The 21,663-nt window shown below is 45.5% G+C and overlaps 1 long non-coding RNA gene across 1 annotated transcript; it reads left to right on the plus strand.

Moving 5' to 3' along the window:
• Positions 1 to 17,558: 17,558 nt before the first annotated feature.
• LOC125758111 (uncharacterized) lies at positions 17,559 to 20,560 on the plus strand. The gene is made up of 3 exons (XR_007415862.1): positions 17,559 to 17,747; positions 18,594 to 18,662; positions 20,432 to 20,560. It is a non-coding gene; the product is annotated as an uncharacterized LOC125758111 (long non-coding RNA).
• The last annotated feature ends 1,103 nt before the right edge of the window (positions 20,561 to 21,663 follow it).

Raw genomic sequence — 21,663 nt, forward strand, 5'->3', positions numbered from 1 at the left:
AAGCAACGAGTTAAAAAAGAAAGCGCCAAGCCCAGTGCCATAACCTTAAAGCGCTCATAAAGCACCATCGCAACTTCGTAGGGCGAAACACGGTAATCAACGCTTTTAGTCTTCTGTCACACGGGTAGATCCTCTTCACAAGTCTTGGAAATGTCAACACAGCACCACTGTTCACAACGCACATCGTTTCACTCCCGAACACTGCATTTGCCTGGACTGCTCACAAGAAAATAGACGCGCACGGGCTAACCAGTGGCGAAGCAAGAACCAAATACAGAGCGTAGTTTATGCGTTACCATACGAGCACGGAATCACTCAAGTAACGTGCCAAAATGCTGTCAATGCGAAATTCCGCACTGCACCTTACTGAGACACTGGAAAGCGAAGCAAACGAACTGTTACCGACACTCAAACACACATTGCAGGCTCCTCCAGTGCTAGTTACCGTCGGTACACAAGCGCCGATCCCCGCTTCATAAACACACCGAGGCACATGCTTCGCTACGCTTCACCGCATACCAAGAGACACTGCCGTCGGTCTTCACACAGCTTGCGCGCACCCAAAAAGCAGCGGTATTCACAGCACATCCAGTCGAACGCTGAAGGAACACAAGCGTTTGCGAAAATCGGCGCCGACACATACAGTTCACGGCGCCATGTTGTTTTCGCGAACTGCGCAGCAGGGGTAGAGTGTACTAGAACAGGGGAGTGCTCGGAACGGCCGCAGCACCAATGTATAGAAAGTGAAGCCCAAACAGGATCAATCCGCTTGTAGCGCTGCGATCGGTAGTCCGTAATGTGTCGTCGTTTATAGAGTTGCGCGCGGCTCCGCGAAAGTGGTGCAGGGGTACAATCCCCGCTTCCCACTGAAAAGGCCCGGGTTCGAATCGCAGCTGTACGGGGTGGGTTTTTATTCGTAGTGTCTACCTTCATAGCTGTGTTGGTTTTCCTTACTTTCTTAAAACTAGCTTCAGCTGCTATGTATTGCTACAAAAAGTAACGCAAAATGAGAAGTAAAATAGAAAAAAATTTCACAGTGAGCGTAGTTATTTGAAGCGCCATCCCGCGGAATTCAACAAAAACATAAGGTATGGCCCCCGAGATTGAATCCCACGAGATGGCGCTGCAAATAACTATGTTAACTGATTTTTTTTTTCTATTTTACTTCTCATTTTGCGTTACTTTTTGCAGCAATACGTAGCAACTGAAGCTAGTTTTAAGAGAGAAAAGAAAAACAACACAGCTATAAACGTAGACACTACGAATAAAAAGCCACCCTCTGCAGCTACCATTCGAACCCGGGCCTTTTAAAGGGGCCCTGCACCCATATTTTACCCTCCGATTTTTACATCGGAACGCGTTCCTTGTATCGTCCTGAGATGAATGCAAAAAGAATTTTGGAGATAGACGCACGGAAACGGAAGTTATTGAACTTACAAATTCAAAATAAAAGCAGACAACAGACATTGGCGTACCCTTTCGTATTTCACTCGCCCAGTGACGTGTCACTGGAGTTTTGTCTGCTTCCAATCAAAACGCGACTTACATTTTGCCATACCGGAACCCCGCAGCACATGGTGGCCTTCTAGTCGAAAGCGGGCGCCGCTCCTTTTGACGGCTTCTGTGCCGCACAAGTTAGCAGATGACTGTATCAATGTATGCTGACATGAGAGGGAAGAACGGTAGGCCGGTAGGCGGGAGGACGTTCGAACGTTACAGAAACGCACAGTGTATCGATGAAGGCTGCGCCGGCTGCGCCTTGAGTAGGCCGTTCGGCAGCGCCATCTGTGTCGCAGTTTCTGATAACTTAAAATCGATGCACAAATTGGTGTCCTTTTCGCAGCTGTGATGAGCATTAAACACATTAAAATGAGTAAATTCCACATACTGAGTGTGTCGAAAAGCGTGTACTATATATTATTTATTTCCCACCAATCAAAACGAACAGCATAAGTCACGCACGCTACCTCACTTCCTGTAACAGAAATTGTCGTTGTACGACGCTGCAATCGGCGCGGAAACCCATTTCGGAAGCAAATTAAAATATCAAACGCTTCGTTCTCGCCGCTTCCGTTGGTGCCACAGCAGTCATCAAGACCCATAGAAAGCAAACGGCCGATAAAAACAACGTGCGTAATTGAGGGTGCAGGGCCCCTTTAAGTGGGAAGCGGGCATTCTACCCCTGCACAACTTTCGCGGAGCCGCGCGCAACTCTTGAAACAACGACACATTGCAGACTACCGATCGCAGCGCTACAAGCGGATTGACCCCCTTTGGGCTTCACTTTTTGAAGCTCGTTCCGGGCACTCCCCTGTTCTAGTACACTCTAGCAGGGGCAAGCGCTAAGAGAGCTCACAAAAAGCTCTCGCGCGTTTTTCACGGCGAGATAAAAATTGCTCGTATGTGCGAGGGGGAAGATACGACGAACACGACAGGAGAGCGCTATGAAAGAAGTGTTTTGTCAACGTCGTAAGATGACCTGACGTAGAGAGTTCTGCTTCCCAACCAATCACAAGCTGCGCATCTCGCCCAAGCCGTCGTCTGCTAGCGTTTGTCGTCTGCTACGATAGGAGCCTGCAGCGGGTGTTTCGCCTTGGCTACGCAATAATTTCCAGGTCAAGCTGACGCTTCTGAGCACAAAATACATAAATGAGTGGGTAAAGCTACCTTTTTTGATATTCTCACGCCAAGCTAAATGGCAGTTAATAATCAAAGGGACATGAATTCGGCAAAGGTTTGTTTATACTCGAGAATCGTAAGCATTCGCACATATTTTCGACGTCATTTCAAATGACTGGAGCCATTTATTTCTGACTGCTCGCCGTATAAACGCGTTCCGTTCGGTTTCCGAACAGTGAAGGTTGAAAAGCTCGATTTACTTGCGATTTCATGCATAATCACGCACATCTATAATATGCTGTGATTTGCAATGTAGGAGCCCGCTCTGGATCGGCCCAAAGTGCATAACGACAGCTGCATTTCGGATATCTTGCCTATTGGGCAGTTAAAGCCAATCCAACTAGACAAGTTCTGGAATCACATAATAGGCTTTAATAACGGCTAACTGAAATGCTCCGCTCAATTTTATTTCCAATAACGTGCAGGTGATGTGCTCCTCTGATCCTCTTTGGTGGTAATTTCGACCAATGCTGCGTACATCATCATACGCTGGACGTCTCATTGGAGGAAGTAGGACGCATCACAACAACATAACAAAAAAATGTTGACCAAATACCGCGCCACTTTCGACTTCATCGACCATTCATGTAGAACTTTGGTTTTAATCCAACCACAAGCCTTTGCATGCATAATTTTTCGCCATTGACGCCCAATAGGCTTCTTTAATTACTGCGACTCCCAGCTTATTGGACGACTGCGAGTGTCAGTACTGTCCATAGCGTACACGCGAAACAACACACGAAACTCAAAGCGCCGAAATAAATTAAAACGTACCAGCAATCATCAAGCAGCCTTAGATGGCCGTGAATTAGCTCAAAATCAGCCACGGCACCCAGATACCCGCCGCAGTTGCATGTTTTAAACAGCCGTATTGTTCGTAAGAGTGGTGCTGACCACTCTTGGGATTTCCTCGTAACCACGCTGTTTCTGCGCAATTTTTTTGCTTCGTGAATCCACTTACGAGCCTTTTTCAGTGACGTCACCAAATATAGCAACTGCACCACCATCGCTGGCATGTTCCTGGACAGTCGCAGCGCGCTTTACCACAGCGGCCGATGTGATAACGATGGCCTCTTACGACGCTTTTTTCGCTTCGTGAATCGACTTACGCGACAAAATTTCTCCTACGCGACAATTTGCTCGTAAGTGAGTTTTGTGAATTCGGCCCCTGGTCTTTTACTGTGGGTAGCAATCGCTGCACCTTTTCTTTTCCGTAATCAGTACTACACTTTCTTGCACGTATTCAGGTGTGCTAGCATAATTATTTTTACTATTATTATGTTACTCTTGTTGGTAACTTGTCAACCAAACGTTCGTGTTTAAAAAGTAAGAATTTGTGGCATTAGAGTAGTAGTGCATCCTTTATACTCATGGTACTTGTATTTGCAACATTGCTTGGAGGCCCTCTGGCCCCTCCAAGTAAATATATGTCTATGCAAACGGTGCAAGCCCAAGCTTTGTTTAAAAAAATAGGGGCGACGTTAAACTACGCTGCATTGTTCCCTTTCGCATTGGTCCTTCGTTGTTCAAATTATGTATATATGATTGGTCGAAATTTTCTGGGTCATGCACACAGTCTGCTCGTGATGCGATGCAACAAATGACACAACAATAACCCATCGCGTAATGACCACCTATGCACGGCAACGTAAAAAAATAAGAAAGGAAACGCTAATTTCTATACGTCAAATTTTTGACCATTCGGCTGCGCCATTCGTCAGTTTGTGTTAATTTGCCTAAATATCTCCTGCTTGTTACGCGACATCCCAAATATTTGAAATCTTGTGGCGTTAAAATGACGTGCGCACACACTCAACCGCGCAATACTATGCTGCACAATACGGAAACTTTTTTGGAGTAGCGGGACAGCGTGTCATACTGAATGTAATTGAACAAGGCTGCACGCCGACCACATTGGCAGCGGCTTTCTCTAGCAGCGGGCCAGATGGCGTCTTCTTTGTCGTACGAGTTATATTTCGCTCTGTACAAGTCAACTCAGGATGAATCAAGACCGACTAGCCAGGCTGTCAATTAATTATCCTTGGTCCAGAAAAACATGGACTTTGACCTCTTCCCTGGTCTGGTTGGTCAAGTCGCGAGGCAAGCTTGGAAGCTGGGCTTCCCAATGTTCTCGAGTCCACTGCCTTATCCGTCGGCTTGCTGCAAGCCGCCACGATCGCTGCGAGCTACCACGTGATAAGCAAGGCTAAGCAGGTGTATCGAATACTAAAGCGAAACATTTTTTAGTGCTTCCAGTGCGGCCAAACTAAAGCACGTACTCAACACTTCTGCACACTCAGCGACTCGCACCAGCTTGGATATATAGCGTCGGCGATCCTATTCCTTTTCGACGAAAGAAAATAAATTTCCTGAAAAAGGAGGAGCGTATGATCGGTGCATAGAACGTTTGCTGGTTTTCGCCCGAATTCGCACAGTCGATGATGTAAATTTCATACCAGGCAAAGCAGAAATAAAGCATTACAGAGTGCTCTAACTTTACAGATCCCCTGCGCAGCGGTAGCCTCGTTTGCAACGCTGGAGCACAATGCGCGAAAGCGCCGCACAGGGGTCCTGCACATAATAGACTCTACAGCGCGTGGTCATGAGACATGGACAGTCATTGCGGAAGCGTAAGACAAATTTAATTATATAGTTACGTGATTGCTGTGTTGAAGGAAAATTTCACTCAGTTGTTAATTTTCAAGTGAGCAGCCGACTTCTCTCGGTAGCGGGGCTAGCGCCCTCCTTGCCCCCCCCCCCCTTCCCTCGGTAGGTACGCCTATGCTGGAAAGGGTTTCCGAAGTACGCGACAGGGAATTAACGTTATTCATGTCGCCACTTGCGAATCATGTTGGTCATACACTCATATCCTCCTATGCCAGTTTTGGTTTCGACCAGGTTAAGGAGACGACCACAAGAACGCCAAGACGTAGGCAGCTCGATAGATAGATAGATAGATAGATAGATAGATAGATAGATAGATAGATAGATAGATAGATAGATAGATAGATAGATAGATAGATAGATAGATAGATAGATAGATAGATAGATAGATAGATAGAAACTGTGAAAATGTCTTTGCTTTGCTAGGAAATGTTTCGCGTTTAAAAAAAATTGGCTCTCTAGGCCTTTATTATCCACGCCTCAGCGAAGGCGACGAGTCGCTGTTGTCATACAAGCTCAAGTCGTGGTGACACCAGAGTTATCCATAGGATCAGTCGGCCATGAGATATGGATAACGATTTTGGTGTACATTGAAAGGAAGGAGTCCGTGTAAAACTGCGGCACATTGTTGTAGGTGCTTGTCCTCCACCGTTACCAAGATACTAAACACTATCTGCGGTGAAGGCGCACGACAGGGAAGACGGTTACTTGCGATAAGCTTGCTTGAGGGCGCTGCTTTCTTAATAATAATATCTGGTGTTTAAACTCCCAAAACCACGATATGATTATGAGGGACGCCGTAGTGGAGGGCTCCGGAAATTTTGACCACCTGGGGTTCTTTAATGCGCACCTAAATCTAAGTAGACGGGCCTCAAACATTTGGCGCTGCTTTCTTATGCAGGACGAAGCGTAGTGATGCGGTATTTCTTAACGCCATAGCAATAAGATTCGCAGAAATCCCGGTGTCGGCGTCTTGGATTGTGAGCTACAAATCGGCGTTGTCCATTAGTGAAAATTCTATATAAAAGCAAGTAGATAAAGAAGAAAACTGTTCGGTTTGAGCGGCAATCAAGCCCAGGACTTCTGGGTGGCAAGCAGCTGTTGTACCACAGAGCCACTCCAGTGCTGGAAACTGTTTCTGAACACAACTCTATAGGAATGTCACGTAGTGCGAGGAAGCTCTTTAGCGCATGCAATATTGCGTTGAAGAAGCGTAGAATCACACCAGCTGTCAAAACCCGCGAAGTGCACAACGAGTGCTTGGTTTGAAGGCACAGCAATTACAAAGCGCACAGGCATAAATAGTCATAATTGTCATCAAGAACATCGAAAAAAAAAATATTACAGCATATCCACGGGTGAATGGTGAAGAGCTTGGGCGAAGCTCCTGAAGCAATCATGGTTACACCGTGAAATGTTCAGTGGTTTCGCCCAGCAGTAGCCAAAGCGATACGCCGCTTTAATTATTTTTCCTTTTTTCTTCTTTTTTATTATTTTTGTTTATTTTATTTATTTATTTTTGTTTCTTATTTTTGTTTTATTTTTATTTTTTTTTTCTATCTCTATGGGACAGCGCCATCTATTGAATGATACAGGAGACGCGACGGCGGGGACACACCGCATGGAGCGACGACCGACCAGGCGATGCTAAAAGGAGCTTCGACCCTAAAACCTGCAGGTGCGCGTGTTCAGTTACGAATGCACAGTGGGTACTTTGCAAATTCACTAGGTGAAAAAGTATGGCGTAGCAGGCACTTCGCAACTGTACTTGCAGTAGGCATTCAAGGATAGTTTGAAATGACCTATCTTACGCGCACAGGCGTTCATTTTCTTGTGCCGCGGTTGAGGTGTCCAACCAGAAGCGAAGCTAGGCTAGCGATTGAGTAAGCGATGCGAACGGGGCCCCATTACGTTACTGCATTGAAGGCGCAGCTCAAGCGTCCTCCAAGCTTTTGACATTTCACGGGCTTTCTTGATCAGTGGGAAAAAGTAGCACGCAGTTGTTACCTTGCTGAAAACGCCGTAGTAGATTAAATGTAATCAAGACTACATACGCCTCACTGACATTTCGATACTAATTATGCGTGTACTTCTCGACTTACAAAAATTATTATAGTTTTTAATCAAATTTCACTAAAAGAATTGAGCTGCGGCTACTCCGGTGTAGTTGGAACAATATGCACTGACGGAGTGGAACGCGCAAAACATAAGGTGTACCAGTCTCCATCAACTGAACCCTTTACTGCAACTCCGACCTCCATGCGGCCTTCATCGACGCGAAGCTTCACTTCTCTATCGCCTTTGGTTGGGAGTTTATTTTACAAAGGCACATAGAACGTTAATCGGAATGACCGACAATGCGGCATGCGACGTTTGCGGTACCGAAGAAAACATTGAACACTTGCTCTACCACTGCCCTTGTTTTCCCTCGGAAAGACAAGTACTTTCCAACGCAATGCGGCGACTGGATGACCGGCCACTTTCCGTGCAGGTGCTACTACAGCACCGTCCACATCTCTCGACGGCCCACAAGGCAATGAAAGCACTCCTGTGCTTTTTGAGGACGACGGGCTTGAGCGAACGCCTCTGACTTCCGGCGCAGTGAATTCTCTGCCTCTATTCTTTCTTTTCTTCTTCATCCCTTCCCTCCTCTCTTCCTGCCTCATCTTTCTACTCGCCTTCCCCAATCCCCCAGTGTTGGGTAGCCAACCCGAAGTTTTACCGGTAAAAATCGCTGTATTCTCTCTTTTCCGTTTCCTTCCTGTGCCTCCTCTCTCTGTTGTAACATTTGTCAAAACAAGATATGGCAAACCTATACGAAAGGTTCTATGTCCCTATTATTTTCATGATTTCCCGGACGATGTTTTCTCTTCAACGATAAAACGTAGTTTACAAAACATCCTATGGTTACTTTAATGCTGCATCATTCATCACACTGTTCTATTTTTACACTTTCTTTCATACCGTGTAAAAACTGTTGAAATGTGCCATATAATTTTCTTCATATGATGCCGTTAAAATAATAGGTTGGTTTGATCCCTCTATGTTATTGTTTTCAATTGTAGTGTAAATAAGTTACCAGTGTGTCCTTTTGCCCCCTTTGGTTCTTATACGTAACGAACTTTTCAATATATGTACAATGCTGTGTGGCGTCTCTCGTTTGCCGATGTGCTAGGCCTATTGGCCTGGTGTGCGACCGATGGCGGCGCTGCGAACGGCGCCTGTATGACGTCAGAGCGGGGATTCGCGCGCTTTCGTCTGCTACGGAGGCCCAGCGCCGTGTTGAAACCACCGTTGTGGTAAATCTCAATAAAAAAGCAGTTTACTTGGTTATCTTGCGTACTGTGGCTACTGACGCTCTTCGAACAACCGTGGGTCTGCTTTTAACGTTCATTGAGAACTACAGCTCTTTGTTTCTTAGAACTGCGGTCGCTTGTCTCCGCGGCGAGTGCTGCGCAATGGTGAAGTACTGCTCTGTGCCTCAGTGTACTTCGTCCGCTTGTGAAAAAGGCGTTAGCTTTCACAACTATCCTAAGGACCCGAAGCTGAAGAAGTGGATAGTCAGAATGGGAAAGCGCCCCACGCCTTCATCGACAGTGTGCAGCAAGCACTTCGCGGACAGTGACTTCTGCTACCTACCGTACGCGCCACTCTTAGGTAAGCTTGTGACCGCGTTTAAGCGCCTTCAATACTTGAGCCGTTTATTGCACGCAGGCTATAAGCATAGGCGACTTAAACCAGGTGCGGTGCCGTCCCACAACCTGCCGCGAAGGCCCCTAGACAAGGAGCCGACGACGCGGCCTCTGAATCGCTTCGCAGGAAAGCGCGCCTCATGAGCTCAGCTGAGCGGCGCAGGATATCTGAGACTACGGCTGCATTTGGATGGCGTACATACGTATTTTACTTATGAAGGCAAGCGCGCGCCTAGCCGACTGCTTATCATAAAGTCATAAGCGAAACCTGTTGCTGCTGTGTAGTGCACATTTTCTAAACGTTTTCACTTGAGACAGTGCAGCCACTTTTTTAAAAGCGGAGCTCTTAAAGCTTTTCGTTAGGCCGCGTGGCGTGAAACTCGACCCAGCTTGCCTTTGCCACGTTAATCTCTGTGGCCCTCTGCGTGGTATAATCAGCGATCAACTATTTGTTATATGCGGCGGCCCTGTGGTGTGTTAATATATGAACTACGACGTAATATCGTCCTCACTGAACCAACATTACGCGACAAACTGCGATCATGGGCATCGGCAGGGGAGTGTGCAACAAGGCGGCACTTGCACACTTGTTTGCAGGACGAGAGCTGCGACGGTGATGCCATCTCCCTTAAGAGCCTCGACCGCGCATTCAACAATGTGGTCTGCGTCGTACACCGCCTCGCCCTCGATGCGGCACCGCGACCTTTCACAAGCTTTATCTACATACTTGTAGATGCTGGAGAACGGCACGCTTACTGAAATATCGAAAGAAACACCCAAACTAATTAGTATCGTACGGCGGAAACAAGACAACGAACGAGAACACTCACACATAGTTTCACTTTCTTCAGCAATGCGGTCGGTGGCATCGGCGCACTCGTCGGCCATCCGGGGGATTTCTTGGCCCTGTCGATTGGGCCGCAACTAAAACAAGTTCAAGATTACACTCGAAAACATTCGTTGCAGGCGTTAGTTGACCGTCGCGAGGCTGTTCATTCGACAAAGTTGCCGCCTGAAGCAGACGATCCGCATACAGGAGCAGCGGCTGCTGCAGCGTGGTTGAGAGCGGAGTCCCCACTCTGATGTCACACGCGAGAGGGCGCCACTCCAAGATCTCGAGGCCAATAGTCCTGCAAGCCACCTTATGGCTTTGACAGGCCTGTTACATAAGTTATTCAATATGACAGTAAAGATGTTCACTATGATTGTTACCATTATTTCATTTTAAAATTTTATTTTCATCCATTTGTGTATCGGCGTGCGTGTACTCCTCCGTGTACAAGTGATCTGATCTTGTGCGCCTCTGGCGTTCGCTTAGTGAACATCACTCGTCCTTTCGTGAAGAGAAATTGATCGCCTATTGGGAAATATGTCTCATGTGCCCATGCATTTCAGGCGTTTCGTCTGCCTTGAATCTGTTATCAATATTGTGCTTTGACGAGCAGCATCCCTGACCTTTGGTGATTACCGCCAGCGCCAGCAATGCTTGCTTCAGAGGAGAGCGGCGGACTTTACCGTCATTGAGAGGAGCATGCTTGCTCGCGCACTTCGTGACTTTGGATGCGTCACCACGAGATAAGACGCCGCTATTGCTCATGCGCTTGTTTTTTTTTTCTCGAAGCATTGCCGCTCCACTTTTCGCGTTCGAATAGCTCTCCTATCTCTCTCTGCCTCCCTCTCTTTGTTTGCTTTTTCGTTTTTTTTTTGTTCTGGCCCTGCCACTTGTCGCTCTCGACCAAACTGCAGCAGTATGTGTATCCGTCTATATATTACGGGAATAAATAATAATATCTGGGGATTAACGTCCCAAAACCACGATATGATTATGAGAGACGCCGTAGTGGAGGGCTCCGGAAATTTCGGCCACTTGAGGTTCCTTAACGTGCACCTAAATCTAAGTACACGGGCCTCAAACATTCTCGCCTTCATCGAAAATGCAGCCGCCGCGGCCGGGTTCGATCCCGCGGCCTTCGGGTCAGTAGTCGAGCGCCATAACCACTAGACCACCGTGGCGGGGCATATTACGAGAATAGGTATTGGAACTCGATCACAATGCAAAAATTCAATCTTTTATGACTGCCGGTGCCCGGACGAAACATCGGCAAACATATGACCTTTTTCACTGCAACTTTTTATTATTCTGTTAAACCCCCCCCTATATATATATAAGTATGAGAGGTGGCACTTCAAGAAAACTTCATTTATTGCGTCGACGTTAACAGTCAGACCCTGACCTTTCTCAAGATAAAATTTTCGTTTTTATTGCCGTGCTTATATAGGCACCAAATGAGAGGGGAAGAAAGTGAGAAAGAGAGAAGGAGCGGGATGGGGAAAAAGTTTGCTTAGGGGTTATCAGGAGCGATGACCAGGAGTAACACGCTGCCGCCGACACCGAAGCGCTTCGCGACAGAGCTTACACTTATGCGTCGGCTATCACTCATTGTTAAAGGTCCTCGCTCTATGCTGTCCCGGAGGGCTGGACGAAGAGCCGGCTCAAGTTCAAAGGAGCCGGTGTGCGATTCAAGTCGGCTGATTGAAAAAAGGGGGTTAAAGCGGACGCAGTTGCACACGCGGCATCGAAAAGTGGGTGTCGGTGAGGACTGTTGACGCAGCGTATCCTCCTTTTGGGCAATGCGGAAAGAGTCTTGTCTACCGTAGGTCCAGGTCCCATGAGTTACCTCCCGGTAATGTTCAGTTGTCAGTAAAAAAGTACCGTCTCACTTGCGGAGCCTGCTCGTTTGTCTGGTAAGCGACGCCCGCTTCTAAAGCGAGAACAAACACGTTGAGTGACTTCCGTCAAGGAGCCACTGAAGGGGAAAAGAAAGAAAGGAAAAAAGAAGGTAGAGGTAAGAAAGGAAGGAAGTGGGAGGGCGGGGCTTCCGCTTACAGTTATCGAGTGCTGCTCTCTCCGAGCGCTGCACAATACAACGATGGGGAAGGTAAAAGGCGGCACACATGAAAGTGTGAAAAACAGTGCAGGTACGATCGCCGAAGGCACTGGCTCGCACATGCATATTTGCTGCGTATTTTGCTGGGTTGGTGTTAGCGTCATTTATAGTACTATCTGCGCTTTAAGGCACGTAAAACAGGAAGAGCACCCGGATATTCTTTGATTCCTTGTTCAACGGTGTTGAATTTGTGTATTAAGTACGATTCACATTGTTCACGTTCTCTCTGAGAGCGGAAATTTCCTTGGAGTATTGTTATTTTAATGAAATCGAAACTGTGACCTCCTGACCTAATATGTTTGGAAAGGGGAAGGTTCGAAAGTATGTTCACATGCGAGCGGTGGTTGTTGAATCTGTTTCGAAAAGGTGTATCAGTTTTTCCAATGTATTGTTTAGCGCAGATTCCACATTCGAATAGGTAGACAACGTTTGGGGGGTCTCACTTGAGGTCACCGTGTATGGGGTGTGTAAAATTACCCTGCGTACTTTCAGCTATCGTGCTTGTTTGCATGTGCTTGCACACCTCACATCTACATTTCCCGCAGGGATGACAACCAACTTGTCCTGTTCTGTTTGTTTCAGAGTGTACTACGCAGTCCCTAACATTTTTCGGGCGCCTGTATACTACCCGCGGCAGTATAATGACGAGCTTTTTAAGGCGGTCGCTTTGTTCAATGATATGGAAATGCTTTTTTAGAATTTTTTTAACATTCGGCGCGTTACTAGTGAATGTAAGAATTAGGTTGCTCTGTTCCCCTTTACTTTCTTTGTTCTGATTGTGTAGGATTTGGTGGTGGTTCAGATTCGCTGCTTTTTGTATTGCGTCGTCGATGATCGGAGGTGGATAATGCTGCTTTATAACTACGTTACGTAGGCGGTCCGTGTTCTCTTTGAAGTCCTTTGTTTCAGAGCATATTCTACTGTTTCAGAGCATATTCTCCCAGGCACACCTGCACACCATGGTGTGCAGCTGTGCCTGGGAGCCGTCGCGTTGCAATGCCGCGTATCATCCGCGGCATAGAAACGCGACGTTGAAGTCGCCGACTAGTATAAAGGGCTTGTGCTTGAAGGTGTTTTATATTGTTTCGTCACAATTATGAGTGATATTAGTATATTGTTAAACCTATTTTTAAAACCACGCATCTCCACGAAAAGAATCATGACGAGTAGGTGTGTAAGCACGGACACGGGCGCCACACGAACGGACATGCCTCGGCCTTAAGGTGCTTGGCCCCTAAAACTGCAAGCGTAAGCCCCAATAAGCTCAACCTGGTAGCAAGAGACTTGGCGCCCGGGGCGTTACGTGTTACGGGTTACGTCGATAAAGAAGGTTGCTTTGCTATTTTTTCTGTTGGAATGTTTGGTCAAAAATGCTGTGAAGGTATTGACAAGAATTTCAAGAAAACTCAAGTTAAGCCGCCGAAATTAAAATAGTGTGCCATTGGTTACCTTATTCTCTTAATTTAGAAAGCCTATGCACTTCTGCCAAAAAAGCAAAAGGCCTTCATCTTGAAGTGTTTTTTTTTTAAAGCAAGGTGAGCCGTTCCGCGCCATTGTGACGGAAAGGAAGACTTGGAAATAGAAAGTAGAATGATTTATCCAGAATGAGCTTTCCAAATTAAAAATCTCCGACTCGCTAGTAAGTGATAATTCCGAGGCGGTTGCACAATATTTGAGGGAAGACAACCCACAGAGATGCGGAAACTTTAGTATTGACGTACAAGATTTACCTCACTCGATTCCGCACCCAGAGTTGTTAAAACGCGTAGAACTGTGCATTTGTAAAGATAATGATGAAATTAGGTTTATAGTACATTGCGGAGTTTCAGTGGAAAGTTTTATGAAAGAGCTGCTCTTTTATCTGAATTCTACTTTTATCTTTTATCTTTATCTGAATCTTCTATCTTTTATCTGAATTCTATTCGGGAGAATTGAGCAAAGTATATGTGAAAATCCGGCATGTGCATAGCTTCAAAGGTTGCTCCTTTACTCAGTGATATTTTCCTAGCACTAGTGGACCAAAAAAATCGTCGTGCAGTACACGGCTTGACAAATAGTCTTCTGTTTTGTTGATGATTTTTTGGTTATATTTGATGCGGTTGAATATGAGTGCAATGCAGTGAATGTACTAAAGGTGCTTGGTGAATGTGGCCTCGGGCTTAACTTCACCCATGAGATAGCAAAAGATAACCAACTACACTTTCTAGATTAATCTTTGCGATTTTTACACAACCACACGTGCTGGATATACAGCCCTACACTGCAAAAACTGCCCTTCGGATTCCTTCAGATCCACGAAGAAGATCTACGTAGAACTTACAGATGGCTCTCATTATATAGAAATAAGGAGTACATGTTCGTAACTGCCAACGGACATATTGCTTTATTTTTATTTAGGGAGAGAGTGTTCTAGAGTTCTAAAGAAAAAGAAAGTCCTAAAAGTCCTAAAGTCGAAAAGTCTTAAAGTTGACTGCGCTGTTAAGTTATTTTCCAACCAAAGACCGTCACGTGGCTACTTTTCTTGCGATAGCAATTATATCGGCACTCTCGACGGGTTTTTGTCGTCGCCGTCATGTTCAGTATAAAGTCCAAATTGATAACATCCCACCGCGCATCGTAGGTTCTACCCGTGAGCAAAAGCTCGCGAGCAGCGGCGACGATAGCGGCTGATGCAGAGATCAAACGAGCTGACCTATTTGCGTCACTCGGAGGGCGCATGCGATAACATCCCCCCGCGTGTTAGACCTGCCGTCGATGCTGCTCAAGCAGAAACGAAACGCCCCGCCCGTCTTGAATGAGCATGGAGGGATGCGAGGGGGGGGGGGGGGTGCTTGAGCAGCAACTGCGAACTTTGATCCTAAAAGCGCGTTCACGATCGCTTGCGCGCTCGCTATCTCGCAGGCATCAGCAAACGGCTCGTATACTCTTTTACGCGCGCTCTCAACGCGAAGAGACTGCGAAAAGCGCACCTCTCCCTGGAGCGGCCGTATTCTCTTACACCAACGTTTTGTATAGTTACGCGAGATCGGATCCAAAAGAGTTAGCTGCCAGCCTTCCTTCGTATAACATTACAATTTGTTGCCTTCGCATTCATTGCTTCGCGCTTGCGGTGAAACTGTGATCTTTTTTTCTCCAGACACGATGCGTTTACAGAAGGCCTGGGGAGCGTGCAACTACCACTGTTCTCTATGTGAGCGGTTTAAATCTTTAACCTTTTTTTCAGGTCAACCGAGAGTGGTTAAATTTGTTGTTTTGTGCATGTTACCCTCGCGAGCAACGAGGGTAGACAATATTTTGCTGCCGTCCTGACATACTGGCAGACTGTCTGCGTCTGTTTGCCGCGAAGTAGGCATGTGCGAATATTCGAGCACTAGGAATGTTCGAAGGAATATTATAGTATTCGAATTCGCTTCGACACGAATTTAAGGTTCCGAAATTTCAAAATATTCATAATGAACGAATAAGCGTATATTGGACGGCATGTAACCCACCTGTGAAGGTGGTTTCACTGCAGCCTAAAAGTGCAATGCCGTGAAAGCACCTAACCAACAAAATTGCGCAATGCCGCGAAGCCCCACTTCAAGGTTAAATTAACATATTACTCCGACATAGATTAATCATTTTCAGGGGCGTAACCAGAAATCTTTTTCGGGGGGGGGGGTTCAACCATACTTTATGTATGTTCGTGCGTGTGTTTTTATGTGTGCGTGAATATATGCGCAAGCAAAATTGAAAAATTTTGCTTGCGCAAAACGCCCCTGATCATTTTTTAAGTTTAAAAGCTTGTTATACGGGCTTATATGTTATAATATGTTATATGTATAGTAATTTTTAAAGTGTGACGTATTTTATCGGTCATAACTTGCATCTTACTGAAATTGAAATTCTGCTGCTATTTGATGCCACTAAACGCTACTAAACGTAGCGTTTAGTAGCGTAGCGCTTAGTTTAGTAGCGTTTACTTGCAGCAAAAAGAATAACAGTCGCACATGCCTCGTTCCAATTAAAAAAAAAACGCTGTGCAGGTTAGTTGGGCCTCAACAATATTTATGGTAATTTTTTTTATATAATGTGTGATACATACTATTCGAATTATTCGATTCTATCGAAGCGAACATCACTGTTCGCTTCGAACCTAAAATTTGCTTTTCGGACATCCCTACCGCGAAGGCTTCTGTGCGGCGTTCCACGGTGCCTAATAGACAAGGACACAAGGAACATGCGGCGCTGCTTCGTATTGGTGAAAAGCGTCCCTTTATGAAAGCCTCCTTTCGGGACTGTGGCACGGGAGTACAAACCGTTTCGCTGCAGCGGCGGCGGCCTGCACATCAGCTTCTCTGCAGTGCACGATTGCTAGCGGCGTTTCGAAAACAGATGAGCAACTCCGCCACATAAAAGTAACATTTACAGTAACTCTAGGGTGCAGTAAAGCTTTAGGATGCAGGCGCTCGCAGCGACCCGTAGCGGCCGCCGCTACGGTCGTCGAAAATTAAAGGGGGGAGGGGGTAAGGGCACCGGTACCTTGTTCCTCATAGATCCGACCCCGGAATTTTCGTGGTTGTTGCAATTTCATTTCGAGCTGCGTCTTGAGAGGTTCGTGCATGCTCGCGTGCGAGTGCAAATCTTTCTAGCCTCTCCAAAGCAACATGCCTAAAAAGAAAAAGACAACCTGTTCCATGACGTTATGAAAAAGAACTCGTGCAATGAAAAGGCATCGATTCTCATTCAGACCTTATACGGATCCAGTATGCCTGCAAGAGTGGGCGTGAAACATCAAGGGAGGTCCCTCATGTGTACATAAATTTCATTTGACTGTTCGCTGATTCTTACTTTTAATTAATTATTTTTCTTTTTTATATGCACCTATCTTTTCCTTTCACTGTTTACTCACATTCTGCGCGAAAATATCTGTCTTTGCCTCTCATTCACTGTTCATTTTATTTTTGTTGTTGATGTAACCGCTATAATTGTCAATGAATATTTCAATCATTGTACTCAAACATTACTGCGTGAAAAAGAATGTTAATCAACTAGAACGGAAACCCCGAATCTCCTGCATGTTTGTTCTCTACGCCAGCATGTGCCGTTCAGAAGAAGCTAATCTGCCCGCATAGTCCAGAGTTTTCTTTTCTTCGTTTTACAATTTATTAGCGCCATGTGTGGCCTACACAACGAGCTTATACCGCCACTACAAAGCTTGATTTCAACGGAAAACTCCACAGAGCGCAGGCTCACACGCGCGAAAGCACGCCAGCGAGCGGCAGCGCCGTCTGCACGCTGGATCGCGCAATCTTTCCACCTGGCAGGCGCGCTCACGACACTAAGGAGACCTTCCTAGCCCGTATAGTTCTGCGTTCGTGTGATCGTCGTGCCGAGTTTTTGTGGGGTCGACTTTTAACGCGCTGCCTCGCATTGTGTGTATTGTGTGTTGTATTTCGTGGTTACTGACGTAAGCGCAACTATACGCGGTACCAGGCGAATAGTCACCAGATGCCGACCGTGCGACTTCAATCTCTGCGACCGCTTTGTTCGGTGTGACCGACGGACGCGATTCATAGTTTTGAAGAACACCTTCTTCAAATGTTTCCGCACGTCAGTGAGTAGCAGCGTCGCAATCCTTTGTCGACGACGTGTTCTGTGGCCCTGGAAAATGCCTTGACGCTCGGGGACGGCCGGTAGCTCGGCGATTCCTCGCTTGGCGCACCATTGAAAACCGGCGGTCATGCAGCAGTGTACGCTGCCAGCGTATTTTTTATTGCCAGAGGTAAGTGAACGTTACGCTTCGTACATTGTGAGTTATAGTACGCCTTGTCGCCGAAGAAAATCGCATAACGTGTTGGTAGTGTATGCGGTTGTAGTTGTGAGGATTGTGCTCGCGCATGACATTTGTCAAGAACGTAGTCGGTAGTGTTATAAAGTTTTGGTAATTAGCTCGCTTGCACGCACTGCTCTACGCTAATATTTGCTGAAAGGAGACAACATTTTTGTCAGGCTCACCATTGTCATGCGTTTTATGCATGTCTCTTGACAAACTACTTGGAGTAACGCCGTGATGAAACCGAAGCTTCAACATCCATTTCGTTCGCACGAGCTCTGAAGGAATAATCATCAGCCACCGTGTGAATCGTGAATCGGTACAGTGGGAGAAATAAAGTGTATTTAGGGATGTTTTCTTTAGGCGTGCATTTTATTTGTCATTAAGTAACGTGACCCTCAAAAGCGTTTAGGTTAGCATTCTTGGACATTGCTTATCATCTTTCAAGCAATAGATAACATAGATTTGCTAAAAATGCAATTTCTGCAGTATGACATTGTATTTTGTTCAGTTGGTTTGCCCCATTTTTATCCTTTATGCACGTTGACCTAATTTGACAAGCCGTACTTTCAGCTGAATTTTCAATTGCTTTTAGCACTATATGTGCGTCCGTGTATTGAAGTCCCACCTCTCATCGCATAATAATAGCTTGTGAAGAACAACGCTTGTCTTGAATTAGCCATTTATCAGAGCTCTTCCTCCCTCCTCAAAGGGCAAGGTGCTGCTGGCACACCTGCTTCGGCTTTTCTTAACCTTTTTTTTTTGAATGCTGAAGTTTTTTGCAACGTACTGCAGGTAGCAAACAGCAGTGCCACAACAAACAGTGGAGTGCTGACCATGCAGTCCAGAAGGTGGCTGAGGCAAGTATGCTAAACGAGGTGCTTATTCAGGCAGAAGAAATAAGTATCTATAGCCAACGTAAAAGTAATGTACAAAGTTACATTTAACGAAGAAGAATCTTGTTTTGAGCTAGTCATGTCGAAGGGAAACAATGAGCGCTAGATAAATGAGATGGAAATGCAGAGTAACAATGTTATGTATGCCAGCAACCAACTTAAGTTTATTCATGCAAAAGGGTTATTTCCAACTGGTTCATTTGGGGGAAGAGCCCACAGTTTCCACGAATGGGCATACCTGGTAGCCGTTGCACAACCTGTTACTGTGTTCTCGCACTCATTATTATTTGCCACTTACTCTTGTGACGTTCCACCAAGGTGAAATTACTTCACATAAACAGCAGCGAGAAGGCTCTTGCTAGCCAGTCCAATTAAGACAGCGTTACCGTAGCTTTTAGTTCCAGTAAACCAGCTAAGCTGTATAGAAGAGCGTACTCCATGTTTGTCACCATGGACAGTGCATTTTGCCTGGGAACATGGCTTTGTTTTGCAAAGGAAACTGTTGCCTTTCTGTAAAACGTGGTACTGGGAAATGGCATTGTGCCAAAAATATTAAGGTTTATGACTTCTTGCAGCATGCATTGTTGTACAGGGATGTTAGCGTTTTCATAAATGCAATGCATGGTGCCTGAAGAATATAGCGGCCCACTTTAAAATTTATAACTTCATGATTTCAGTATCTGGGACAGACTTTACTGTATACGGTTTGTTTCTGGAAAGCTTCAACCTATCTTGCAATTCTTCAAGGCCAATACTGAATTTGCTGTGTACATTTGGCTGCACATTCTCATCACTTATGCTAAACAACAGGCTTGAGTGATGTGTGGAATTCTTGTCAATCAATTTTATTGATTACCTCGGACGATCTATTCTGCTTCCCACAGTTATTGGGTGCTTTGTGTGCATGTGCTATGCATGCTAGAAATGAAAACAGGGAATGCAGCTGGCAGCATCAACGAGTACAATGCCCATAGGCTATTATGAGGTGCGAAATGTTGCCACTGCTAGAATTTACATTATGTGTGCATGGTACAGCTGATTGTGTAATTTAGCACTTTCCAGCTACTTACGCAGTTGGAGCAGATGTCGATCATGTTTACTGTGGTATGGCACGGCCACCAAGTTTGTGCATTCTGCATACCAGGAAACCTGACACGAAGCAACGTATGCCTGTGATGGCAGCTAAGGAGAACGAATGAGTTTGTCTTCTCTGTCCTTTGTCAATACCATTACACAGGCTTGTTAAGTGCATTCAAGCGGCTTTAGCAGCGCACTTGCAGCTACAGAGCCAGGTAAAGGCAGCCAATTCATCATCAGAGTTCACTCTGCAAATCCCACTTTCCATAAAGGGCATTGTTTTGTGATAGCTTAAGGTCAAAACTTGCTCAATTAAACACTTCTTGGTGTCTGACATTACATGAATTATGATATTGTTATATCTCATGTGAAATTATGCGACTGTTTTTTTTTTCATATTCTTACTTTGCATACACACTTTACGACTGCACCCTCCCCAACCGAATCTTTACTAGTGCTACATTCTGTTATGGGTGAAAACAATTATTGAACTAAAAACCAGGCCAAGGAAAGCAGTATGATGCTCTGTAATGTAGGAGGAGGCCACTATTGCAGTGTTTAGTCTAGAGCTTAATTTCATGAGAAAGGGCAGCAATGTAGGTCATCTGTCGATATTTGCAGACCATAATTGTGTTGTGGTCATTTTGTTATCGCAGGAAGCATCTTCAAAAAGCAGTGCTACAAGGATGTGAGCAGCAGTTTCCTTCAACGAACGGGTCAAATTCATGGAAGCCACGTGCCTGCTGCTTCTGGCCTACACAAACATGCAGCCACCATAGTAAAGTTCTTGCAAAGGTGTGAGACATCCCTATGCTGCATGGATTGAGCATGTTAATTGCCTGTTTTTATAGCTTATAGTAATATGTCTACAAGTGTACTTCCTTCTGGTGTATATTTACATTCTCTTAAAGGGCCAGTCAGCAGGCTCCGACTTCTTTTTTTTTACACCTCCCAAACAAGCTCGCTAATTCGTACAGAGGGCCGCAGGAATCACATTGTGCGAATGTCAGACACTCCCTTTTTAAAAACAATAACCGCACCTCCTCTTCAGCGCTTGACCAGTCCTCTTTGCTAGCGAAGTGGTGTAATGTTGCCTATGAGCAACATTAAGTAACGCTGACTGTTGAATAGTCCTCTGCAATACGAAACGGAATTTTGGCTTTGTGATGATGCAGTATCTGTGGTTGTCACAAGTGTTGCGAATTGGTTTATCTCGCCAGTGCTTTGACTGTGCTTCCTCACCGCACCGCTCTGGCACAGTGGCACACCGAGGAAGCCCCTCTTCAGGATGGTCAGGCTGAGCGAGAAACTGAAACCAGCTGGAATGTTTGTTCTATCCCCTGTGGCTTCATTATTACACCACTTAATAAAAAAATTCATGTGGCAACATGTTCACGTTGTACAAGCGTGCAGTTGTCACAAATTTAGACTCCGGGGTTGTTTAGGGGCCCTTTAGCCTTAAATATGAATGGTAAATTCACACGTCACATGGTTTTCTTGCTTATTTTTGCAATGCGATTTTAAAATGGCATGTCAGCTTCTGGGAGTGGTAATTTATACATTTATCATACAAACATCCTGCTATATTCAACAATGTTATTATAGTTTCATGGCACCAGAGCCACCTGCTTTTTGCATTTTGTGTGGCAGCAAATGGAAGTCATTGCTATGCTGCTTTGTTAACTGATATCTTTTCAATCAATGCGTTTCACAGTCCAGGGTGTTTGGGTGATTGCATATTGATGTGTTAGTATCATACAAGTGATGGTTTTTTTCTGTCTTCTAGTGTTTACTTTGCAGCTATTTAACTGTGGTTTTCAGGGCATATCTAGACAGGAACATCAATTCTGCTAAGCTTTGGTTCGAAAAGAGGGGACGGAAAGGAGTTCCTT

This window comes from Rhipicephalus sanguineus, chromosome 4, assembly GCF_013339695.2.
Source record: "Rhipicephalus sanguineus isolate Rsan-2018 chromosome 4, BIME_Rsan_1.4, whole genome shotgun sequence".
Classification (NCBI taxonomy): domain Eukaryota; kingdom Metazoa; phylum Arthropoda; class Arachnida; order Ixodida; family Ixodidae; genus Rhipicephalus; species Rhipicephalus sanguineus.